Source organism: Cricetulus griseus, chromosome 2, assembly GCF_003668045.3.
Source record: "Cricetulus griseus strain 17A/GY chromosome 2, alternate assembly CriGri-PICRH-1.0, whole genome shotgun sequence".
Lineage (NCBI taxonomy): Eukaryota > Metazoa > Chordata > Mammalia > Rodentia > Cricetidae > Cricetulus > Cricetulus griseus.
In genome coordinates, this window is record NC_048595.1 from 89,417,050 (window position 1) to 89,442,049 (window position 25,000).

Here is a 25,000-nt window from a genome sequence, read left to right on the forward strand (position 1 = left end):
TTCTTGTTGATTTTGCTTCATCTATGACCCATATGAATTTTCATTAACCCTTGTGGTGTTTCAGAGCTGAGATCTGAATCTGACTGCCTTGGATTTATAATTTGATATTTATGTTACAATTTCTTTATCTGTAAAGTGGAGTGAAAACAGAACCTATCCTACAAGGTTATTATGAAAACAAAGAGACAAGAAGTGCCAAGGGTATTGCAGGAGTGGCCAAGGTGCCATGGTTGGAATGACTATAACAGGCAGTATAAACGGTACATCTTAGCTATCTCTCAAAGAAGTAGGGCTTATAAATCAGGATCTGTGCTCAGTTTGTCTGTTTGATCAACATAAACCCAATGTACTGCAAAGGACATGACACCATAAATATACAATGAGCATAAAATTGCTCAGGTTAGTAGCTATTTGGGCTTAAGAGTAGAGGCTTGGACTTCTGACAGTGGAGAGGTGGGTCAGGGCAGACCAGGCAGCGTGTACATTCTCCAGAGTGTCCTCTGCCAAAGCAAATAGGTGTTCTATTAACAGACATTACTATGAAGATATAATCCACTGGGAAGAGTAACAACAATGAGAAGACATGGAAAGATAGACTCACCCTAAGGCAGAACAGTTCTTTTAAAAGATCTATTCAAAATTGCTGGGGGAAGGAAAATTATTCTTTACTGAGGATGTGGCCACTGGTAATTTTCTCATGTTCTAGCGGATCACCCCACACAATGCACATATAGGGAGCTCTAGCTTGACTTAGAGGTAGACTATAGAAATATAGACAAAGGGATTGAATTAGACTATAGATGGATGGATGGATGGATGGATGGATGGATAGATGATAGATAGATAGATAGATAGGTAGATAAATAGATAAATAGATAGATGATAGATAGATAGAGACATGAAGATGGAAAGGGTTATGTTGGTATTGAGGAGGATATGGGGGAGTTGGATATGGTATAGGAGCAAATATAATCATATTTCAATATACATATGCATGAAATTCTCAAGTTAGTAAAACATTTCAAAGAACCATAAAGAATGATCTATTCAAGGCCTACACAATAATATGGAAATAGTTTGTAAGGCCAAGAGCCCACTAATCGCCATAGTAATATGCCCACATAGGCAGTCAGGTCAGAAGGATGTAGATGAATATCTCATCTCCACATATGGCTGATTATTTGGATCTTCTATATAATGTGTACTCATACATGAAGTTCTAGATGAATGAAAACATTAGCAATAGGCAGTCAGTCAAATTTTGGATCCATAGCTTACACTCAACAATTTGCAATTTTCTAATGGATGCAATTGACAGGCTAGTGTATAGTCCCTGAGTAGACTGTTCTGAGTCCTTGGGATGATGGATGTCTTAGTTTCTTTTCTATTGCTGTGAAAAGACACCATGACCAAGGCAACTTATATAAGAAAGTATTTAATTGGGGGCTTGCTTACTGTTTCAGAGGGTCAATCCATGACCATCATGGCAGGGAACATGGTAGCATGGGGGCAGGCAAACATGTCGCTGAGTCAGAAGCTGAGCATTTACATCTTATCTGCAAGTTGGAGACAGAGAAACAGAGAAATGGAGCTTGGCATAGACTTTGAAACCTCAAAGCCCACACCCAGTGACATATCCCCCCAACAAGGGTCCCCTTATCCTCCCAAAACTAGTTCTACCAACTAGGGACCAAGCATTCAAATATTTGTGCCTATGGGGACCATGCTAATTTAAACACCACAGTGGGTTTGACATAACTTGCAGTGCTGGTGGGCCATGTGAGTGTGAACTCAAGGTTGGCCACCAGCAAGAAGGGAAAAGGCAAAAGCTCAGCTCTTCATCTGGAACATTTTTGCATGCAAATTGACCATATAAATATTCTTTGATCCATTTCCAAGGAAGCACCTCATGTTCATTACTGGAATCACCCAGCCAGAAAGCATAATCCCATGGTGCCTCTTTGAAGGTAGGCAAAGTTGGGGGCTGGGACAGTGAGAGGGCTGAGAAAGTCAGGCCAGTTAAAAAGTAGAGATATTTAGGGGACTGAGAGGTGCTTGAGTTCAAGTGATATCATTCCATAACAGCTTGCTGAAAAATGAGAAAACCACTCAATACACTTTGCCAAACAGCTGCTTTGATTGATTTTTTAAGCCTCAAACAACCAAGTTGTGCAGTTGTCAAAGGTGTAGCCGAAGCCACAAGCCATGGTGTTTTAACAAATAATGGATGGTTTGGCCAGAATGGCAATAGGGAACCTTAAGGGGATAGCAATGAAAATAAAAATGAGCAAATTTTCTGAAGCTGCTCCCTCTCCATAGAAGGTGCTTCAAGTTCTTTAAGGTTTACATAGAATTAAATTCAAGTCATAAGCAAGAAAGGACTCCAAAGAGCACAGGAAAATTTTGTACAAGCCCTGGGGGCTGCGGAGATCCTCATATCTGTACATCTGTACAGAGTTTGCCCTGAAAGTAGGAGGACCTGAGTGCAAACCTCAGAACCTATGTAATTAAAAGTGAGGGAGGGAGGGGATGTGTGCTGTTGTGTGCTCTTAATCTGAGCATGGAGGAAGCAGAGACAGAGAGATTCCCAGAGATCACTGGTCAGCCAACATCACCTAACAGCTTGACTTCCAAGCCAATTTGGATGGAGTCTGAGGAGCAACTTCCAAAATTGTCTTCTGACCTCCAAATTCAGGAATGTTTATCACACACACACATACAGAGAGAGAGAGAGAGAGAGAGAGAGAGAGAGAGAGAGAGAGAAAGAGAGGGAGCAAAGGGGAGAGGGAGAGAAGGAGGAAGAGAAGAGAGAGAGAGAGTTACAAGTCAGTTCTTTTCTTCTGCAGTAACCAGACTACACATAATTGTGAATAGAATAATCAGGACTCGGTATTTAATATTATCATGCCTTTATTTCAGGCTTTAATTGTTGAACAGCTTCTGAACCTTTCCTTTCTAAACCACATACAGTCACGACAGGAATTATTCAGAGACAACAGGACAATTTGCAGCTGTCTCCTGGTTGGCTACCTCTTCGAAATGTCTTCACCTGAAGACTTAAAAGAAAAATATAAGTGCTCATTTTGAACTGGTTGCTGAGAACTGAAGTGCAAAGGAACACAAAGAAGGGAGAGTGGGGCTCCAGGGGCCAGATAGACAACAGAAAACCATAGACTAGCTCTGAGCTGCCTTCCCACTCATCTTCCAGCCTGGAGGCCCTCCCTTGCCCTAACTGCTCATGGCTGCATCTCCAAGGGACAATTTAAAAATATATAATTTTTTTATCAAAGCCATTCGTGTTCACATGTTAAAAATCAAATTCTACTAAAAGGTCTATAATGAAAAATTGCATTCCCTTGGCCCACCCTGCAGTCTGGCCCCAGGCAACAACTTTAAACACTATAGTTGTTTCTCATGGTATCTTGTTTCCACATGTCTAATAATATCTCTAATAATATAGCCTTGCATGCTTTCTCTTGACTCATCTTTTGAAGATATTGTTTATTAATTTCTAGGTTTCTTAGCGGACAGTTTATCTCCCTCTCATTTCTCCACTTCTCCTTCCGTCTTCCCAATACAGGTAGTATTTCAATTACTCATTGTAGGATGACAAGTCACCCTAGGAGGAGTGGCTTCAAGAAAAAAAATGACTTATTTCATGGGATTCTCCAGATTTGTGGGATGGGTCTTCTCTGGTTTTAACCTGGCGTTACTTGTTTAACCTTGCTGAGATGGTAGGCTGCTGGTAGCTGACTGTCATCTGGTCAGAGTTGTGACATTCCCCACATTTTTGTTGTTGTTGTGGACAGGGTTGCTCTGTAGCTTTGGAGTCTGTCCTGGAACTCAGTCTGTAGACCAGGCTGACCTCAACCTGGGCTTCTTCAGAGGACAGAAGTCCTAATGCAACAGATGAACTCTATTCCTGAAAGGTTCAGGCACCATTTCTATCCCATGAGAGTCGTCAAAGCAACTGACAAGGCAGACCTATGCTCCAGAGCAGGAGAAAGGGAAATTCATGGCAATGTCTCATTGTAAATGACAGGCATGATGAAGACAAAGTTGCAAGCATCTTTAGAAATAATTTAGCACTATTCTAATTTAGCTTAATCAATAGTCAGTGATATTTAAATATTGTGTACCACAAGGCCAAATTCAATAGCTATAGCTCTATTTTTGCACAATGCATTTAATCTTCCTGGGCTAAGGATCATAATCGGGCCTTTGAATCCATAGGTCCTGCATTGTGGGGTGGGTGATAGGGGTTTAATCCAAACAAGGATGAAAATTATTTGGAAAAAAATTGCATCTGTACTAAACATTATAGACTTTTTCTTTTATGTTATAATTTCTAAACAATACTGCATAGCAACTATTTACATAGCATTTACATTACATTAGGTATTTTTAGTTGTCTAGAGATGATTTCAAATACATGGAGAATGTACTTAAGTCATATGCAAATGCTATGTAATTTTCTATAAACTTAAGCATTCATGAATTTGGGTATATGCTGAGTATCCTAAAACCAATCTTTAAGTGTATTAGATATTTGTCATGTTAATGTGACAAAAACCTGACAAAAGAAGCTTAAGGAAAGAAAGGCTTATTTGGGCTCACAATTCAAGGACAGAATCCAATCATGATGGAGGGAACTTAGGCAGTTGGTCACACAACATCCCCAGTCAAGAGAGCAAGGAATGTTGTTTCTCAGCTTGATAGTTTTTTCTTTTTATTTAATCTAAGGACCTAGCCTATGGGACAGTGTCACCCACAACTGAGATGGGCATTCCCACTTCACTCATCTAGATAATCACCCATAGGCACATCCAAGACTGTCTCCTAGGTGATTGCAGAGCCTGTCAAGGTAACAGCCGATAATAACCATCACAGTGAGGATGCCTAAAGAAAAGCATACTCTGTTTAATTGTTCCATAATATCAATAGTTCATTTTCCAAATGTCCAAATATCAGACTGCTAAGAAAACCTATCCCATTCTCTGTCCTCCATGGTTTCCACATGCTCATGCCCCCCCCAACACACACACACCGACCCACGCCCTACCCCATATATTCTTTCTGAACTAGTTGCTCTCTAAGTCTGCAAATAAAGGACGGGAGAATATACATTTTGAGGCTTTTTCTCACTAAAGCTTCTTTAGTATCCAAAGCAAAAATCTCAAAGGACACCGGGGACCCCAGGAATGAAACAGTGACTTTACAACAATGTCTTCATTATGCTGAAGAGGGGAGGGGTCAGCTTAAGTGAGGTTAGTGTGACTTCACACAGAGTTCTCCAACGAGTTCCAAGGTTTAATAAACTGTGTATAAAATGGTGAAAACAATGGAAGGCGCCAGTTAGAGAGAGCACAATAACTATATCTCCATGATTCTTGCAAAAGGTGGAGCTGAAAGCAAAGGGCTTCCTTAGTTTTGTAGAACACAAGAAGACAGTGTTGGAACTAATGGTGCCATTATCAACAAGGATAAAAGTGAAAAGCAAACCTTGTAACCCACACTTTGTTTCTGTCTTGTTTTAAAAGGGGAACATTTTCAACTTTGAAAAGAAAAAAACAAAACATGGATGTGAAGATGTGAAGATTTTATTATTCTTGGCTGCACTATTTACAAATTTCAGATATTAAAGCCTCCTTTGTGGACTTGGGAGTATTAAGACAATAGAGGTCAGGTACTTAGTATTTACATATTAAAAATATAACAAATAGTTTCTCTTGTTCTAGTTATTATTTAGAAGTCACTTCATGTATCATTAACATGCTACCAGAAGTCTTAGGGGTATGATAAAAAAAACAAACAATGCTCCTTCTTTAGAAAGCAGAAGACTGAAAATTGATGGAAAGCTCTTGAAATCTTTTGGAAGTCTCTTTTTCTGGAACCACAGATAAAATTAAAACTTTATTAGTTCTAAGACAAAGAGAGAAAAAAATGAGAATAATAATAATTTCAACAAAACACATGTTACTCTTTCCTTAAAAGATGGCTAAGGTGGTATATTGAGGGAAACTATAGCTCTGGTGTATCAGATCACATAACAATGGCAGGATGTCCCTCTAAAACCATAAAGTGAGAATAGAAATAAAGACAGCCTAATAAATCAGACAGTGGATTTGAAACAGAAAGAACTGGTATTACCATACATTAGCTGAGGCTTGTCACAGGAGGTACGTCACAGGAGGTGTGTCACAGGTCAGGTTTCTCACTCCTGTCATTCAAAAGTTCCTACTGAACTACAACTATATGCCATATGTTGTGCTAATAATTGAGGGACAGCAAAGGAATTTTGGCTTTTTATTATTTATTTAAAAAGTAGGTGAAGTCGAGGAATATTCAACTCAAATCATTTTTAAAAAAATTGACCCAGATTGTAAATGGATTGGAGACAATGATCCACATTCAAAATGATGTCAACACATTATAATTAAAGGAAAACTCTACTCTTGAGAACTTGGTTAATGTCTCTGAGTCCCAGATTCTTTTGCCTATAAAGTAGAGTCTGATACCTTCTGTTTGAGTGATCTCTTCATGGGGAAGTCAACTATTCATATATGTAAGGACATTTAGAATGTACTAGGTGGTTGTATTAGTCAGGATTCTTTACAGTAACTGGCATTATAGAATGAATCTCTCTCTCTCCCTCTCTCTCTCTCTTTATATATATATATATGCATATATATATCTAAATATATAATACATTGCAATATATCAAATAACATAACATAGACAGTTGTATTAATCAGAATTCTCTATAGTAAATGAACTTATAGAATCTCTCTACATATACATAAATAATATATAACCCACACATATAATATATATAAATATATTAACATATAATAGGTTATAATATATCACATGACATATAATATGTACAATATATGATAATAATCCCATATATATATATATATATATATATATATATATATGACTTATTGGAATGACCTACAGGCTACAGTCCAGCTAATTCAAGAATAATTGGCTGTGAATGTAAAGTTCAAGAATCCAGTTGTTGCAGTCCATAAGGCTGGATGTTTCGGCTGGTCTTCAGTATATGCTGGAATGCTAAAATGTAGGCTCCAATGCCAGTGAAGGAATGGATGTAATAGCAAGCTGAAGACAAGCTGGCAAAGAGCAAAAGCTTCCTTCTTCTATGTCCTTATATAGGCTTCCATCAGAAGGTGTGGCCAGATTAAAGGTGTGTCTTCCTACCTTAAAATCTGCACCCAAACTGTGTGACTTCCTACTTCAAAAGTCTAGACTAGAGGTGGGTTCACGCACTTCAAACCAAGCAAAAAAAATCTCTCACAGTATGCACTCTACTTTTGGCTTATAGTTCATTCCAGATGTAGTCAAGCTGACAACCAAAATAGCCATCACAATGGTCAAGAGAAGGAAGGTGATCAATCCAAGGTCAAATAATGAGCCATTCAAACAGTTTTTTCTCCATTTCTAGTTTTAAAAATATATTCTATCTTCTCATAATCAAGATTTTGTTTCAAGACGTTTGCCACATAGACCAGTTATTTGAGTGATCTCAAGTCACCATAATTTTATAGAGTATGGAGACATCTTGAGAGTTCAAGGAAGACATTTTTAATATGTACATTGGGATATCTGTATTATTGCCATTATGGGATAGCAACTATTAATGTAAATTGAGATTATTTTTTTAAAAATTCTGCTACATTCCTTTCATGAAAATATCATCCTACATATAGAGAAAGGACATTTTCTGTGATTGATCACAGGTAAGATGAAGAAGAAAAGCTGATAAAATAGAAGTCACCCTTGTCCTGGCAGTCAAAAGAGTGAATCAGCTGGGTGAAGTGAAAGAAATCAAGACAGATCATGTGTGGTTTGTTAAGGAACTGAACTGCATCTCACATTACTCCCAAGATGATGGCCCAATCATGAAAGCATTGAGTGCCCTTGTGTCATTAGTGAGAAAAGAGACTCAGAGGGCTAAGTGACCTTTCAAGTCTCATGCATAGTCCACTGCAAAGGGAATTCAAACTCAAGTATTTGTGACTTGACTTCCCACACTTTCTCTTCACTTCTTTTTGTACATTGCCTCTAGTATGTTGTTTTGTCTTTGATGAGCTTGGAATGAAGCTTTCAACAAATGAACATTGTGGGGGGCACTCTCCCTATCTCAGCCATAACAGAGGTATCTATTGCCGAGGTAGAAGAAGCCACATGGAATTACCAGAGAGAGATAGCTACAACTGTGAACAAATACCTTCTATAACCAGGAAGACAATGGGATCCTCTGACTTACATCTAGAAGCAACTGAATTCATCCAATCACCTGAACGGCCCAGGAACTAGAATCCAAGCTGATAGATCCAATTATTGAGAGATGATTAAATCTAATCAATGAAAATGAAGGATATGACCTTGTGCACACACAGGAAGCACACAAAGTGTACCTTGGCTTTAGATTGGAGTGCATAGAATTGATAGGGAAAGGAAATGGGGAATAGGGAGGAACTGGGGATGATTTAGTAAAAAACATTATATGCATATATGAATTTCTCAAACAATAAAAAAATTAATTAAGAAAGAATCAAGCTGGCCTTCAACTGGAGTCACCCTAGCCAGACCCTAAGAGAATAACCTGGTGTGTATCTCCTGGAATTCTAATGTCCATGGTCATGTGGTAATAAAGGTGTTTGCTTTAAGTGGTTGTCTGTACTAATTTATTATGTTGCAATTTAATTGCAAATTAGTGCTTGGGAAAATAGGAATTTAAAACTCTCAGCTACAGTTTCATGTTCAGAGTGCTTAAGAGACAAAGTCAATGTGTATGGAGTCTGATGAGTAAGTATAGAGAAGTAAAGCCCTGGACTCCAGCAAAGACTGTGGCTTATGAGTGCTGAGCCATGCTTGTGTTCTGGCCATAACTGGATCATCATATTCTTAGTATGTCAAGTTGTCCCTCAAAGCATTGTTATTTTATAACAATATTTGGGCTCTGTTTCTGTGGCCCTTTGAAATCATCAGGTATTGAAATTCCTTTTACTTTTCCCTACTTTCATGACTAAGTGTGCAGCAACACTGGGATGATTTTATGAGTATCTGCAAGAATAAACATTCAATCCATTGCTCTTCATTTCATTTCTGTCCAGTGATTTCCTAGGAAGATGTAGTGTTGTTTATTGAGCTGCTGACAGGTAAAGCAATCAGATAAAAGAAGCTGTGGTCTTAATTTGGCTAACATGTTCTCTTTCCATCCCCAGTGTCTCTCTCCTCACCTAGAAAATGAAGGCAGAGTCACAGAGTATCTCAAAACAATAAAAAAGTTTCTAGAAATGACACTTAGAATCCCTTCCTATCAACCTACCCCTATTTATTTTCTTTTCAAATGAAATAAAACAAAAATGCTCAGGTGGTTTCTCCTGGTGTCTATATTAAAGAAGAAATTAATAGAGGAAAAACATTTTTAATGGAAACAGACAAAAAAATGAAAACACAACAAAACACATCGAAGACCACAAAAGCCATTTCTAGAGGTAAATATCTACACAGCAAAAAAGAAAAGAAATTGCTCAAATAAACTGCATAAATATATATCTCAGGGAGATAATGAAAAAGAACAAAATAAGCCAGATATTTTGAAAGAAAGAAATAACATATTGGAAACCAGAAATAAGTAAAATAGGAGCCAAGAAGACAATAGCTGAGACCAGAAAATACTTCGACTTTTGTAAAAACAGATGCTTAAAATAAATGAGCAAATAAATAAAATTGAATAGCCCTCACTTAGATTTAAAAATGCTCTGATTGATATAATTTGAAGGAAAGATGACACATTACAACTGATACTGCAGAAACATAAAAGGATCATAAGACCCCACTATAAGCAAAAAAAGGGGGAGGAAGCCTAAAAGAAATCAATGCATTCCTAGAAACACACAACTAATCAAGACTAATACATAAGGAAAAGAAAGTCATAGTAGACCAGCAATGGCTAGGAAAACTGAACCAATCGCTGGGAACTAACTAACATGGAAATAAAGAACCGAGATGTTTAATACTCATTACCAATTGACCAGTTTTAGAATCCCATGAAAGAAGACTTGGACATGTCTCTGGAATTATCTCTATTGAGTTAATTGAGATGGGAAAACCCTCCCTAATTAGGTGGTGGCATTCAGTGGCACAGGTCTCAACCCAAAGTAAAAGGAAAGCACCACAAGCATTGTTTACTTCCTCATAGCTTACTGTGGACACTATACCTTCCCCACTATGATAGATTTTATCTTCTAAAAGCATAAGACAAAATGAAGCCTTCCTTCCTTAAATTACTTTTGTCAGGTATTTTGTAATGGCATGGAGATATGTTACTAATGTGGGGACTCTATAGCACTGCTGAATTATACCAAATATATAAGGAATAATTAATGTCAATCCTTCTGAAGCAACACTCTGATACTGATACCAAATCAAAATAAGCACATTAAGTGAAGAACTAAAAGCCAATACAAAGAAAATTTTACAAGAAAATACAAACTACAAATTCAACAACATTTAAATATATCAAAGTTCAACACATGCAAATTAATACATGTGATTTACCTGCTAATTAATGGCAAAACCATATGACCATCTCACTGTTTTCTTTAAGGCATCTAATGTTATTTCATGATGAGATTCCCCAATAAATTACTATAGAAGGGATGTACCTCAGTATATTAAATGTCATGGATAATGAAACCCCAACTAGTCACACTGGGCTTTTCAAAATATCAGGTAAAATTGTTAATACTGATCTCAGTTCTTAACTTGAGAGCTAGAACCACCTAGGAGGTGGGCCTCAGGCTTTGTTTGGGGAAGTGTATCGTGACTAGGTTAATTGATTCTACCAATGTGTGTGGCATCCTTCCCTGGTCTGGAGTCCCCACCTGTATAAAAGACAGGCAGTAGACTGAGCACAGGCATTCATCACCTTCTTCTTCTTAACTGTAGACATGCTGTGTGCAGTTGCTTCAGGCTCTGGATCCCTGACTCCTGCTCTTTGAGGGGACTACACCCTTGACCTGTGAGCTCAACTGAACCTTTCTTTCTTCTGTTTGCTTTTGTCAGGGTGTTTTCCCACAGCAACAGGAAAATAAACTGATCCACAACATAAAGTAGGGGTTTAAAAAGTAGAGCTCTGGGCTTTATAAATCTCAGTCTGTGATAACTTAGGCCTAAGACAAGGAGGAATATTCCAGGGGAAAGCTGCTTGCCCCATGACAACCAGGAAACAGAGAAAGAGAAAAAGAAAGGGCATTAAAAGAGCTATACCCAAATGCATGTCTTCAGTTATCTTCTCCCAAAGAGCATCCACTCCCCAATAGTCCATCAAGATATGAACTCCACTGGTGATAGGAACACCGTCATTTCTCAGTGGCCCCTGCTGTGAACAGTGGTGCCCTTGGGCTAAACATGAGTCTTCAGGAGATGTTTCACATCTAAACTACAACACTGGTGAAAAGCTAAAAGATTTTCTTCAGGACAGGGATGTGTCGTCTCAGCACTGCTACTCAGTACAGTGCTGACTGCCTGGCCAGAGTAATTAAGTAAGGGGAAAGGCTCAACTAGAAAGGAGGAAATCTGTTTTTATACTTGACATAAAATTACATGTAGCATCCCTAAAGACACCACTAAAAAGAGGCAAAACCATGAAGTCAACACAGAAAAAGTGCAGTCTGCTTATATACACTAATTGTGAGCGATCCGAAAGGGAGCTTAAGAAAATAATCTAATATAAAATAGCATTAATATGAGGAATACAGTTATGCAAGGAGGTAAAAAATCTGAACACTGAAAACTACAAAACTTTAATAAAAGAAACAGAAGAGGGTAGAAAGGGAGGATTCTCTATATTCATGTATGTGAAAGAATGCCCATATTTATGAAGATTCCATATAAAGAAAATCATATATGCTGATTCATTTCTGTTCCAAAGTAAAAGAACTCAAGACAGAATATAAAATCTCTTCAAAATTAGTAAAAAAATATATACACATACTTTAAAATAGATCTTTTGAACTTATATTAACAATAATTTCATCTCACAAAATTAAGTTGAAAATTACAATAAATTAATCCATAATGATATTTTCTATTGAAGACATCAAAGGATATTATAAATATATACTGACATAATCTCCAAAGAATCAAAACATCTTTCAAAGAGAATAATTTTTAATAAGATAAAATATTCTATCAATAGATCAAAGAACATATGGTAACACAAAAGATAATCTACATGTTAGTGACAAACATCTCCAATGTCATTATTAGTAGTTTACATTGATAAAATCATAAAATGGTATACATGGACACATTAGCCACTTTTCTTATCACTGTTGCAGAACATTTGGCAGTCAACTAAGGATGAATGTGTTCTGTCTTGTGGGGATACAGTCCATCATGGTGGGGAAGGTACAGCCATGGGCAGCCATGGGGGTATGACCATACAGCCAAGGCTCATGGGACAGGAATAGGGTCAGAATCTGAATGTCAAGATTCTTCCTTACTACAGGGACTCACTTCCTCCAGCTAGGTACCACCTTCTAAAGGTTCCATGATCTCCCAAAATGTTGAGACCAGATGGGTACCAATTCTTTGAACATGAACCCATATGGGATATTTCCCATTCAAATCATGGCATATTAAAAAGTCCAAAAATGTGCTTAAAGTTAAAAATATAAATACAAAGATAATAAAATAAGAAAGCATTGAAGTTTTGCAATGGTTAATTATTTTCAACTCTATCAGGGTAAGATGATTACACAGAAAACTGAGTAGGAAAGCAAATTATAAATCAACGAAATGGCAAAGCATATTCCAGCAAATGTTATTACTGTAAACCAGCGGTTCTCAACCTAATGCTGAGACCCTTTAAAATAGTTCCTCATGTTGTGGTGACCCCCCAACCATAAAATTATTTTTGTTGCTACTTCATAACTGTAATTTTGCTACTGTTATGAATGGCAACATAAATATTTTTGGAGACAGAGGTTTGCCAAAAGGATTGCTACCCACAGTTTGAGAACTGCTGCTTCTGCTTATCGTATAAGCAGAAATGTTGCAATGGTACAATGCATGCAGGTATTTCAATGGAAAGTCTGGTGAGGCACCTCAGGTCGAACATGTGTATTCATTTTCTTCACTCCACAAAGCTTCGAAGAATAGAATGACAGAGTATAAACCCAAGGACAAAAAGAGTAAGGAAGACACAAGACCTGGATGACTCAAAAATGCCTTAAGGACAGACTAAGGGAGACAACTCAGTCAGTTACGTTCTTGCCTTGCAAACTCTAGGCCTTGAATTCAGTCCACAGAATCCAAGATTTAAGTGTCTCTCACTTGGAATTCCAACCCCAGGGAGCCTTAGACAGGCAGATCCTGGTGCACTCTGGCCCATAAGTCTAGCCTGCTTGGCGCATACCAGGTCAGAATGAAACTAACTCTACTTCAAAAACAAAAAAGATGATGGCATCTGAAGCATGACATCTAAGTTTCCCCCTGCCCTCTGGCCTCTGGACACATGGATATGCACATACATTGCACACAAACACACATACATTTGACTGCACACAAATTTTAGAGAGCAGAATGACTCCTACTCCTTTGTTAATAAGACTGTGTGCCCCAATTCTTCCAAGACAGAGTATTCATTTTTAGCCTCTTCTTCCCAATTTCATACCCTTTCCCTTTATAGGGTACTGTCTTTAATATATACAGTGTACACCAACAACAGGTTAGGATTCAATTAGCCTTGAGTCAGGAATAAACCCAACTTGATTTGGGTGTATAATTTAGGTGCATTCTTTAATATTGAGTTGAGGGCTTTGCATCAGAGGTCATAGCAATTGTTAGTTATAGCTTTACCTTTTCTTGGTCCTTTTTAGGTATTGGGAAATCCTTGGATGTCTCCGCTCCTCTAATTTGTGAGAAATTGGATATTAATTTTATTTTAAAATGTTTGGTAGTGCTCTCTAGAGAAATCATCTGGGCTTGTAGATATCTGTTTGGGGTATTTTTCAATTAAGAATTCAATTTTGAACAAGATTAGGGAAATATTTGTATGAATCCTATTACTTCCAGTGTTTTTTTAGCATCTGAAGTTTTAAAGCTGCGATCCATATTTTCTAAGTTGTCAAATTTGTGAGCACAGAGTGGTTCATGGTGTCCCTTTATCAATGTTATGGCTGAAGAATCAGTGGCAACATAACTTGATTTATGCCTGATATTCAGAAGTTTTTATTATTTCCTTTTCAAATCTTAATCAGACATGCCAGGGTTTTTATGAATTCTATTTATAAGTAATCAGCACATTTTCCCTTTTTTGGTAATTCTATGTTTATTTCTTCTTCGTTTCCTCATTTTTTATTAGAAAGAAAATTGTTTTACATGTCAATCCCAGGTCCTTCTCCCTCCCCTCCTTCCCTGCCCCTCCTACCAACTAATGCCCTACCCATCCCACACCCTTTCTGCTCCCCAGAGAGGGTGAGGCTTTCCATAGGGGGTCTTCAAAGTCTGTCACATTCTTTGGGATAGGGCCTAGGCCAACATCCATGTGTCTAGGCTCAGGGAGTATCCCTCCATGTGGGATGGGCTCCTAAAGTCCATTCCTATGGTAGCGATTAAGTACTGATCCACTACAAGAGGCCCCATAGATTTCCAAAGTCTCCTCCCTGACACCCACATTCAGGAGGTCTGGATCAGTCCCATGCTGGTTTCCCAGCTATCAGTCTGGGGACCAAGAGTTTTTCCTTGTTCAGGTCAGCTGTTTCTCTGGGTCTCACCAGCCTGGTATGGACCCCTTTGCTCATCAGTCCTCCTTCTCTGCATCTGGATTTCAGTTCAGTTCAAGATTTAGCTGTGGGTGTCTGCTTCTACTTCCACCAGCTGCTGGATTAAGGCTACACAATAGTTTATGAATTAGTCATTAATCTCAATATCAGGGGAGGGCATTTAAGGTAGCCTCTCCCCTGTTGCTTAGATTGTTAGTTGGTGTCATCTTTGTAGCTTTCCAGACATTTCCCTAGTGCCTGATTTCCCTTTGAACTTATAATATATCCCTCTATTATCTCTTATCTTGCTCTCTTCTGTTCTTCCCCCAACTCAACCCCCTGTTCCATCATGTTTTCTCACCCCTCCTCTTCTCCCCTTCTCATTCTCCTAGTTCCCTCTCCCCTCCCCCTAAGCTCTCAACTTCGTCAGGAGATCTTGTACCTTTCCCCTTCTCCAGGGGACCATGTAGTCTCTCTTTGGGACCTTTGTGTTTACCAGCCTCTACGGCAGCCTGGGCTGCAGGATGGCAATCCTTTACTCTATGTCTAAAATCCACATATGAATGAATACAAGCAATGCCTGTCTTTTTGTGACTGGGTTAGCTCACTCAGGATGGTTTCTTCTAGTTCTATCCATTTGCCTGTGAATTTCAAGATTCCATTGCCTCCCCCACCCCTGCTGAGTAGTACTTTGTAGTAGTAGTTCTTTATAAATTTTGGAGATCATCCCTCTGTCGGGTGTGGGGTTGGTGAATATCTTTTCCCAGTCTGTGGGCTGGCATTTTGTCTTGCTGACTATCCTTTGCCTTACAGAAGCTTCTCAGTTTCAAGAGGTCCCATTTATTAATTGTGGATCTCAGTGTCTGTGCTATTGGTGTTATGTTCAGGAAGCAGTCTCCTGCACCAATTTGTTCAAGGGTATTTTCTAATTTCTCTTCTAATAAGTTCAGTGTGGCTAGGTTTATGTTGAGGTCTTTGATCCACTTGGACTTAAGTTTGTGCATGGTGATAGACATGGATCTATCTGCAGTCTTCTACATTCCAGCATCCAATTGTGCCAGCACCATTTGTTGAAGACACTTTCTTTATTCCATTGTATAGCTTTGGTTTCTTTGTCAAAAATCAGGCATTCATAGGTATACAGGTTAATATTAGGGTTTTCAACTCAATTCCATTGGTCTACCTGTCTATTTTTGTGCTAATACCAAGCTGTTTTCAGCACTATAGCTCTATAATAGAGCTTGAAGTCAGGGATGGTGATGCCTCTGGAAGTTCTTTTATTGTACAGGGTTCTTTTGGCTATACTGGGTCTTTTGTTTTTCCATATAAAGTTGAGAATTGTTTTTTTCAAGTTCTGTGAACAGTTATGCTGGGATTTTGATGGGGATTGCATTGAATCTGTACATTGCTTTTGGCAAGATTGCCATTTTTACTATGTTGATCCTACCTATCCAAGAACATGGAAGATCCTTCCATTTTCTGGTATCTTCTATAATTTCTTTCTTTAAAGACTCAAGATTCTTATGATACAGGTCTTTCACTTTTTTGGTTAGTGTTACCCCAAGGTATTTTATGTTGTTTGTGGCAATTGTAAGGGGTGATATTTCTCTGATTTCTCTCTCAACACATATACCATCCATATATAGTAGGGCTACTGATTTTTTTTTTAGTTAATCTTGTATACTGCCACTTTGCTGAAGGTGTTTAACAGCTGAAAGAGTTCCCTGGTAGAGTTTTTTGGTTCACTTATGTAGACTATCATATTACCTGCAAGCAGTGAAAGCTTGACTTCTTCCTTTCCACTTTGTATCCCTTTGATCTCCTTTTGTTGTTTTATTGCTCTAGCCAGAACTTCAAGGACAATATTGAAGAGGTATGGAGAGAGTGGACAGCCTTGTCTTGTTCCTGATTTTAGAGAAATAGCTTTGAGTTTCTCTCTATTTAGTTTCATGTTGGCTGTTGGGTTACTGTATATTGCTTTTATTATGTTCAGGTGTATTCCTGTTATTCCTGATCTCTCCGGGACCTTTATCATGAAGGGATGTGGCCTTTGTAAATGCCTTTTTCAGCTTCTAGTAAGATGATCATGTGGTTTTTCTTCTTCAGTTGGTTTATATGGTGGATTACATTGACAGATTTTCGAATGTTGAACCAACCCCGCATCCCAGGGGTGAAGCCTACTTGATCATGGTGGATGATTTTTCTGATATGTTCTTGGATTCGGTTTGCCAGTATTTTATTGAGTATTTTTGCATCAATGTTCATGAGGGATATTGGTTTGTGGTTCTCTTTCTTAGTTTTGTCTTTGTGTAGCTTGGGTACCCAGGTAATTGTAGCCTCATGAAAAGAGTTTGGCAATGAACCTTCTGCTTCTATTGTGTGAAACAATTTGAGGAATATTGGTATTAGCTCTTTGAAATTCTGGTAGAATTCTGCACTGACGCCATCTGGCCCTGGGCTTTTTTTGGTTGGGAGACTTTTGATGACTGCTTCTATTTCCTTAGAGGGTATAGGTCTGTTTAAGTTGCTTATCTGTTCTTGATTTAATTTTTGTAATTGATATCTTTGGAGATAATTGCCCATTTCCTTTAAATTTTCAAATTTTTTGGAGTACTGGTTTTTGAAGTATGACCTGAAGATTCTCTGGATTTCCTCAGTGTCTGTTGTTATGTCCACCTTTTCATTTCTGATTTTGTTAATTTGCATGGTCTGTTTCTGCCTTTCACTTAGTTTGGATAAAAGTTTGTCTATCTTGTTGATTTTCTCAAAGAACCAACTCTTTGTTACATTGATTCTTTGAATTGTTTTCTTTGTTTTGACTTTATTGATTTCTCCCCTCAGTTTGATTATTTTCTAGTGTCTACTCTTCCGGGGTGAATTTTCTTCCATTTGTTCTAGAGCTTTCAGCTGTGATGTCAACTCTCTGGTGTGAGTATTCTCTAGTTTCTTTATGTGAGCTCTTAGAGCTATGCACTTTCCTCTTAGTACTGCTTTCAAAGTGTCCCATAAGCTTGGGTATGTTATGTCTTCATTTTCATTGAATTCTAGGAAGTCTTTAATTTCTTTCTTTATTTCTTCCTTGACCCAGGAATGGTGTAATTGCATGTTGTTCAACTTCCATGAGTTGGAAGGTTTTCTGCAATTTGTGCTGTTTTTGATTTCTAACTTTAAAGCATGGTGGTCTCATAAGACACAGGGGATTATTCCAATTTTTTTGTACCTGTTGAGGTTTTCTGTGTTGCCGAGTATGTGGTCGATTTTAGAGAAGTTCCATGTGATGCTGAAAAGAAAGTATATTCTTTTGTGTTTGGATGGAAAATACTATGTATGTCTGTTAATCTCAATTGGGTCATAACTTCTGTTAGTTCCTTTGTCTCTTTGTTGTGTTTCTGTCTGGTGGTCCTTTCCAGTGGTCAGAGTGGGGTGTTGAATTCTCCCACTATAACTGTGTGAGGTCTTATTTGTGATTTGAGTTTTAACAATGTTTCTTTTATGAATGTTGGTGCCTTTGTATTTGGGGCAAGATGTTTAGAATTGAGACTTCTTCCTGATGGATTTTTCCTGTGATTAATATGAAATGACCTTCTTCATCTCTTTTGATTGATTTTAGTTTGAAGTCTAACTTGTTAGATACTAGGATAGCTACCCCAGCTTGTTTATTGGTCCATTTGATTGGAATATCTTATCCCAACCCTTTACTCTGAGGTAATGTCTGTCTTTGAATTTGAGGTGTGTTTCTTGTATGCAGCAGAAGGATAGATTCTGTCTTCGTATGCAATCTGTTAGCCTGTATCTTTTTATAGGCGAGTTAAGACCATTAATATTGAGGGAAATTAAGGTCCACTGAGTGTTTATTCTTGTTTGTTTTTGATTTGTTGTTGGTAGTGTTATTGTATGTGGATTTACCCTGCTTTTTCTTTTGGGTTTTGGTAAAGTAGGATTATCTATTGCCTATGTTTTTGTGAGTGTCATTAATTTCCTTAGGTTGGAGTTTTCCTTCCATTATTTTCTGTAGGGCTGAATTGGTGGTTACATAATGTTTAAATCTGGTTTTGTGGTGGAATATCTTGATTTCTCCATTTATGGTGATTGAAAGCTTTGCCGGGTTATAGTAGTCTGGGCTAGCATCTGTGTTCTCTCAGAGTTGGTAGAATATCTATCCAGGTCCTTCTGGCTTTCAGGGTTTCCATGGAGAAATTCCAGGGTGTAATTCTGATAGGTTTGCCTTTATATTTTACTTGGCCTTTTTCCTTTGCTGCTCTTAATATTCTTTCTTTATTCTGTATGTTTGGTTTTTTAATTATTATGTGACAAGGGGACTTTCTTTTGTGGTCCACTCTATTTGGTGTTCTGTAGGCTTCTTGTACTTTCATTGGCATGTCTTTCTTTTGGTTGGGAAGGTTTTCTTCTATGATTTTGTTGAATATGTTTTCTGTACCTTTGAGTTGGGTTTCTTCACCTTCTTCTATACCTATTATTCTTAGGTTTCATCTTTTCACGGTGTCCCATATTTCCTGGATATTTTGTGTTAAGGATTTGTTGGATTAAGACTTTCTTTGATTGATGAATTTATTTCCTCTAGTTTATCTTCAGTGTCTGAGATTCTGTCTTCCATCTCTTGTATTCTGTTGGTTATGCTTGCATCTGTTGTTTCTGATTGTTTACTCAGTTTTTCCACTTCCAGCATTCCCTCAGTTTGGGTTTACTTTATTTTCTCTATTTCAGTTTTCAGGTCCTGAACTGTTTCCTTCAGCTGTTTAATTGTATTTTCTTGGCTTTCCTTGATTTCTTGATTTTTTTGGTTCATCTTTTCTTCCATTTCTCTGAAGGATTTTCTGATTTCCTCTCTTAGGAAATCTGCATGAAGTTGTTTTTAAGGTTGCTCTCTTCTGCTTTATCTGTGTTGGAATGTTCATGTCTTACTGGTGTAGAGTCCCTAGTCTCTGGTGGTGTCTTATTGTTTTTCCTGTTGTTGGATGTGTTCTTATATTGGCGTTTTTCCATCTTTTCTTCCAGTGCTGATGGTGCTGATGGTGCCTCTTCCTTTCCTGGTGTGTATGGGTCTGGGGGTTCTCTTCAGGTGGGTGCAATTGGCTCTGATACTCTCATGAGTCTCAAGGTGGTGCAGGCAGATTTGAGGCACTCTCCAGGTGTGGGAGAGCAGGACTTTTGAAGAGATGTCAGCAGACTCTGGGTTGCTTGGTCCTCAGGGACCGAGTCTACCTCCCTGCAGATCCCTGGGCAGGAGTGCCCAGAGTAGGCAGGCAGAAGTTGGGCCCAAGGCAGGGGCCAAATCAGCTCACCTCTGCATTCTGTGGGGACCATAATAGCCCAGCGATCTCAGCAGAGTCTGAATCCCTGGGTCTTCAGGGACTGATTCAGTCCACCTGCCTATTTCTTCTTTTATTTTCTCTGCTTAGTTTTTTTTTTTTTTTTTGCTTTTTTTTTTAAATTCAGATATGAATTTAGGTTACATAAGATATTTCTCCTTAGCAAACTGTAAAACTTTTTTCAGGTAAATCTCCCTCTTAGCATTGTTTCACCTCTATTATTTTTATGTCAATAAATCAAATTTCACTCCTTCCTCTGACTCTCTTGGCAATGTCCCACTCTGTAGCTCAGGTTAGCTCGAGTGTGTTGTCCTCCTTCATCAGCTGGTTGAGTGCACCATGCACAGTTTTTCACTTCCTGTGAAAGTCCCCTATGATCCACAGATTCCCTAGAAAAGTTTTCTAAATATATTTTAAGACTCTTCCCTTCCTTCCCAATATCAGTCTCCAGTTTAATTCTGTTATAATCAAATTTTGAGGTTGGTTTTCTGGTCCAGGGTATGGCCTGTTGCAGTGAGTGTTTCACAGGCTTGAAGAAAAAAGGGTTTTGGGGGGCGCTACTATTCATTTTTTTCTATGTCCGTGCTGATTTTATATCTGTTAGTTCTTTAATTCCCAAGAATGGGACATGTAAATCTCTGGCTGAAATTGTCATTGAATAATCATATTTTAACTCTACCAAATTTTACTTTATGCATTTTGAGGTTCTGTTATTGGGTATGTACATACCTAGGATTGCTGTGATGCTTTTGTTATCTGTGATGACCTTTTCTGCCTGCAATATATTTTTGTTCTGAAGTCTATATTGTCTAATATTAACAACACCCTTACTTTAAAAACAATCATGTTTATGTGACGTATTTTTCTGTCCTTTTAATTTCTATCTACTCATTTAATTAAATTTGAAGAGATTTTTCTTTAAGGAGTATACATTTAGGTTCTATTTGTAGAGATTTTACTTTAATTTTTATAATGTGTATATGTCTATTTGGGATATGTACACATGAGTGCAATGCTCACAGATGGAGGCCAGAAGAGGATGTTGGATCTCTGGAGTTCCAGGCAACCCATTTGATGGGAGGTGCTAGGACCCAAATTCAAGCCTGCTACTCTCATGTAGATGCTCTTAACTGCTTAGCTGTCTCTCCACCCTAGGTAATACTTTTTTAGACATTTTATTGATTTCTTTGTGGACCTAGATCATATTTTTAAATCCTCTGACAACCTCTGTTAATCTGTACATGTAGACATTCAGATTTTAACATTATCAATAATTTTTGAAGGCTTAAGTCTGACAATTTCTTAATTATTTTCTGATTTATCTCCAGCAAATAATAGACATGGAAAGAGTGTTCCATTAAGACTGAAAAAAGAGTAGAAGGAAGAATCGTTCCATTCTGATGTAAAATAACAAATGGTTGCTGATAAAATAAGCCTTCAAATTAATTAAAGGGTACTTCAGATATGGACTTTAATGAAGAGCAGTAGCATACATACATACATACATACATACATACATACATACTTGATACATACACACATTTATATATACATATATTCTGAAACCAAAGTATAGTGTGGGTTTAAATTTCATTTTCATTCTTCTTTTACTTTGGCTCCTCCAGCATAAAAGTAACTCCCTGAATGTCAGTGTTATCACTGTTAAAAAGATAATAATTACAAATTACAAATTATTTGGAAAGATGAAAAGGGCAGAAGACTCTAAGAACATTTTTGATTCTTGAAGTATAAGCTAGTTCTTTATCTTCTGTTTCAGGTTGTCCCCAACCTTCATCTGGAGGACTCCTCCAAACAAGAACAGGACTCCAGACAGTTTCAGGTATTATTTGATCAGGTATAAGATTTCCATGTGGTTCTTTTACTGTCTTCTCTGATGAGGTTTTTCCACTCTGACTGTAATCTGTGCATACGCTTATCTTGACAAGCACAGTTCAATACTATGTGATCAGTGTACACAGAATTTATGACCTTTTCTGCTTCCTCTTTTCCAGTATTTTCTGCACTCTTCCATTTCTAGCAACTATGATTACACTGAGCTCTTTAGGGAAGACCGGACCATGCCCCCCCCTCCTCTCTGTCTCTCTCTCTCTCTCTCTCTCTCTCTCTCTCTCTCTCTCTCTCTCTCTCTCTCTCTCTCTCTCTCTCTCTCTCTCTCTCTCTCTCTCTCTCACACACACACACACACACACACACACACACACACATGAGGAAATTCGCCAACTCTTGTTCCTCTTTTTCAAACACTGACTTCCCATTGGAATTTATCTGTGTTCATTCACACATTCACTCTTCCACCTATAGGTAATTAATCTCTTATTTTTATTTAGGAATTTCTAGATGTTAGCTGCATAATGCTCTGAAATGATCATATTTCACCAAGAGAGAGCAGAACCCCCAAGGCTCCAGATGATTAATTTTTGCTTACTGAAGTGTCCTGTTCTCTCTAAAGATGTGAGGCTTCCCATGCACATCTCAAGGACACCAGGCTTCTCAGAATCCCAATCCATTTCTCTAAGTTCCTACAAAAAGGACTCTAGCTAACCAGAGTTGTCTCATTAGCCTCAAGCATTCACAGAAAATTGCTCCTGAGCTCACACTGAACAAGATGACCATGGCACTCAGGGACTACAGAAATCAGGAACCAATTAAGCCTCAGGTAAGCAAAATATTTTCTTCAGTTGACTGGTGGAAGCCATAAACAGAGGCACTGGCCATAGTGAGTTTAATGTGGGTCCCACACTTTCTTCTTTGGAGTAAATAATAATCCATTACTGGAAGGGCTAATCTAACATGAGCTGGGGATAGCTTTCTGTTTGCACTACTTCATGTTTAGTAAACTCGCTCATCTGTGATTCCCTGGCACCAGGGACATATGAACCTTTGCAGTTAATGGGTGTTTGTGAAGTGCCCTGTATTGCTCTTGAAAAGGTGTTCACACTTACCTAACTTAACCGATCATTTTGCTCCTTGGAAACCCGCAATTCAACATGAAGAAGAGCCATCTTAGCTAACACGGGAGGGCTTGAGCTGCAATTAGAATGTAGCTAAGCCAACTTTCACGCTAACAATCTGCTTCTCTCAGTACACTATCTCTGAGACACTGTTCTATACACAGCTTTCATTAATTTTAGAGTCTAGCATGTTCTGAATGGACAAATGATATGATTGGTGATGTGACTGCAATCTTTCTGAGTTCAGTTATATCATAGATAAAGTGATCATTGTATTTAATAGATGGTTTTCTCCAGAATCTGATTGGCAAATAAGGTCACATGATATTTCCCATGGCTACTCTCTTTACTACCCTACCTTCTTCCTATTTGCATCCTGATCCTTCTACATATTCATGTGTTTATCTAGGGTTCAGATACACACATACCAGTGAACATGTTAAGTCAGACAGTAGAAGAGAAGTGACCAGGCCAAAGGAGATAAAACTTCTCTTGTAAATGTCCTTCTATGAAGTGCTAGACTGTTCATATGTGAAAAAATCAGTCATTTACTTCTGATCTAACATACAAGAGCAGGTTCTTGCTCACCAGCTTTGTGCCAGAGGAAATGGGACCTGTCCATTCAACTCGAAGACAAAAGCTTTTCTATGTTCAAAAATCTCTTAAGTCCCACCTACTAGCTCAGAAAAAATCTGATGGCACTTCAAAGGCCTCAGCATGGAAAAATCAAAGTAGATACAGTTACACATTGTAAAAGCTGAAAAAATAATAACACAGTGAAAAGCTCCTGTCTTCAAGACTAGGTCCTCTGGTGTGTCCAGGCAGGAGTGAGTCCTCAGGTGTTACCCACTTTATCATAGCATTCCATATCTCTCTCGCTCTCTTTTTTTAACTTCTGCTCTTCTCCTCTTTCCAAGATCATAAATCAAAAGAGACAGGTCTTAGTTCTTTGCAAGAGAAGGGAGGGGGCATCTAAACTTCTCCTATTCCACAGCAACCTTAACCACCTGGTAAATGTGACTATTTTAGTTCTAGGGAGAGGCTAGGACTCCTGCAGAGGCAAGTTGGTGATCTGCAGCCAGGAGCCTTTGAAGCACAGTCCTTCTGAAATATCTGTCCCCAGAAACACCAGGAAGAAAGCCATATGGGAGAATGGAAGATCAATTCAAGAGGCTTCAGATTCCAGAGCCAGGGTCAGAGTCAAATACAAGAGTTTGTGACAGCTGAAATTGTCCATGATTTACTAATTGCCAAAGGCAGTGACTGGGTCATAAAGAGCAAAGGCCAAAGGGAGGGCTTGGTGCCCATTGCTGGCATTAGGTTTCTGTCTGGAGAAGAAGACAGAAGAACAGTGAAGAACATTTGGAACTAATTACAGAGAATGAGGAAACTTGGAGCTAAGATGTGGAGGCCTGCACTGCTTCTAAAAATAAATAATAGCTGGCAAACCTTTCCAAAGGCTCCACTGCTCTTTATCTTTCTTGTCCCCGACATAACTTATGCATAGTTGATGGAAGAACAGCCTCATTTTCAGCCTCTTGGGATACTTTGGATCTTAGCTGAAAACAATACAGCTTAAAAAAAAATAGAAGAAACTGGTAGTTATTCAATATTTTCCTCAAGCATGATCTAAACCAAAGATGTGGAATAAGGATGGAAGAAATGAGTATGTGAGGGAAATAATGGGTTTTTGAGGTTGGGAAGAGTTGGCACTCAAGTCTTTCCTCCCCTTTTTAGAAACCTTGTGATGTAGGGGAAGTTAAATGTTGTCATGGAGATGTTTCCTCATTCGTAAGATTTGGTCCATGCCTCTACCTGGAGCATGTCATAAAGTTCTTGCTTCCTCTTGCTCAGCTTATTATATAGAACTTCACTTCTTATTGCTCTGCATGTA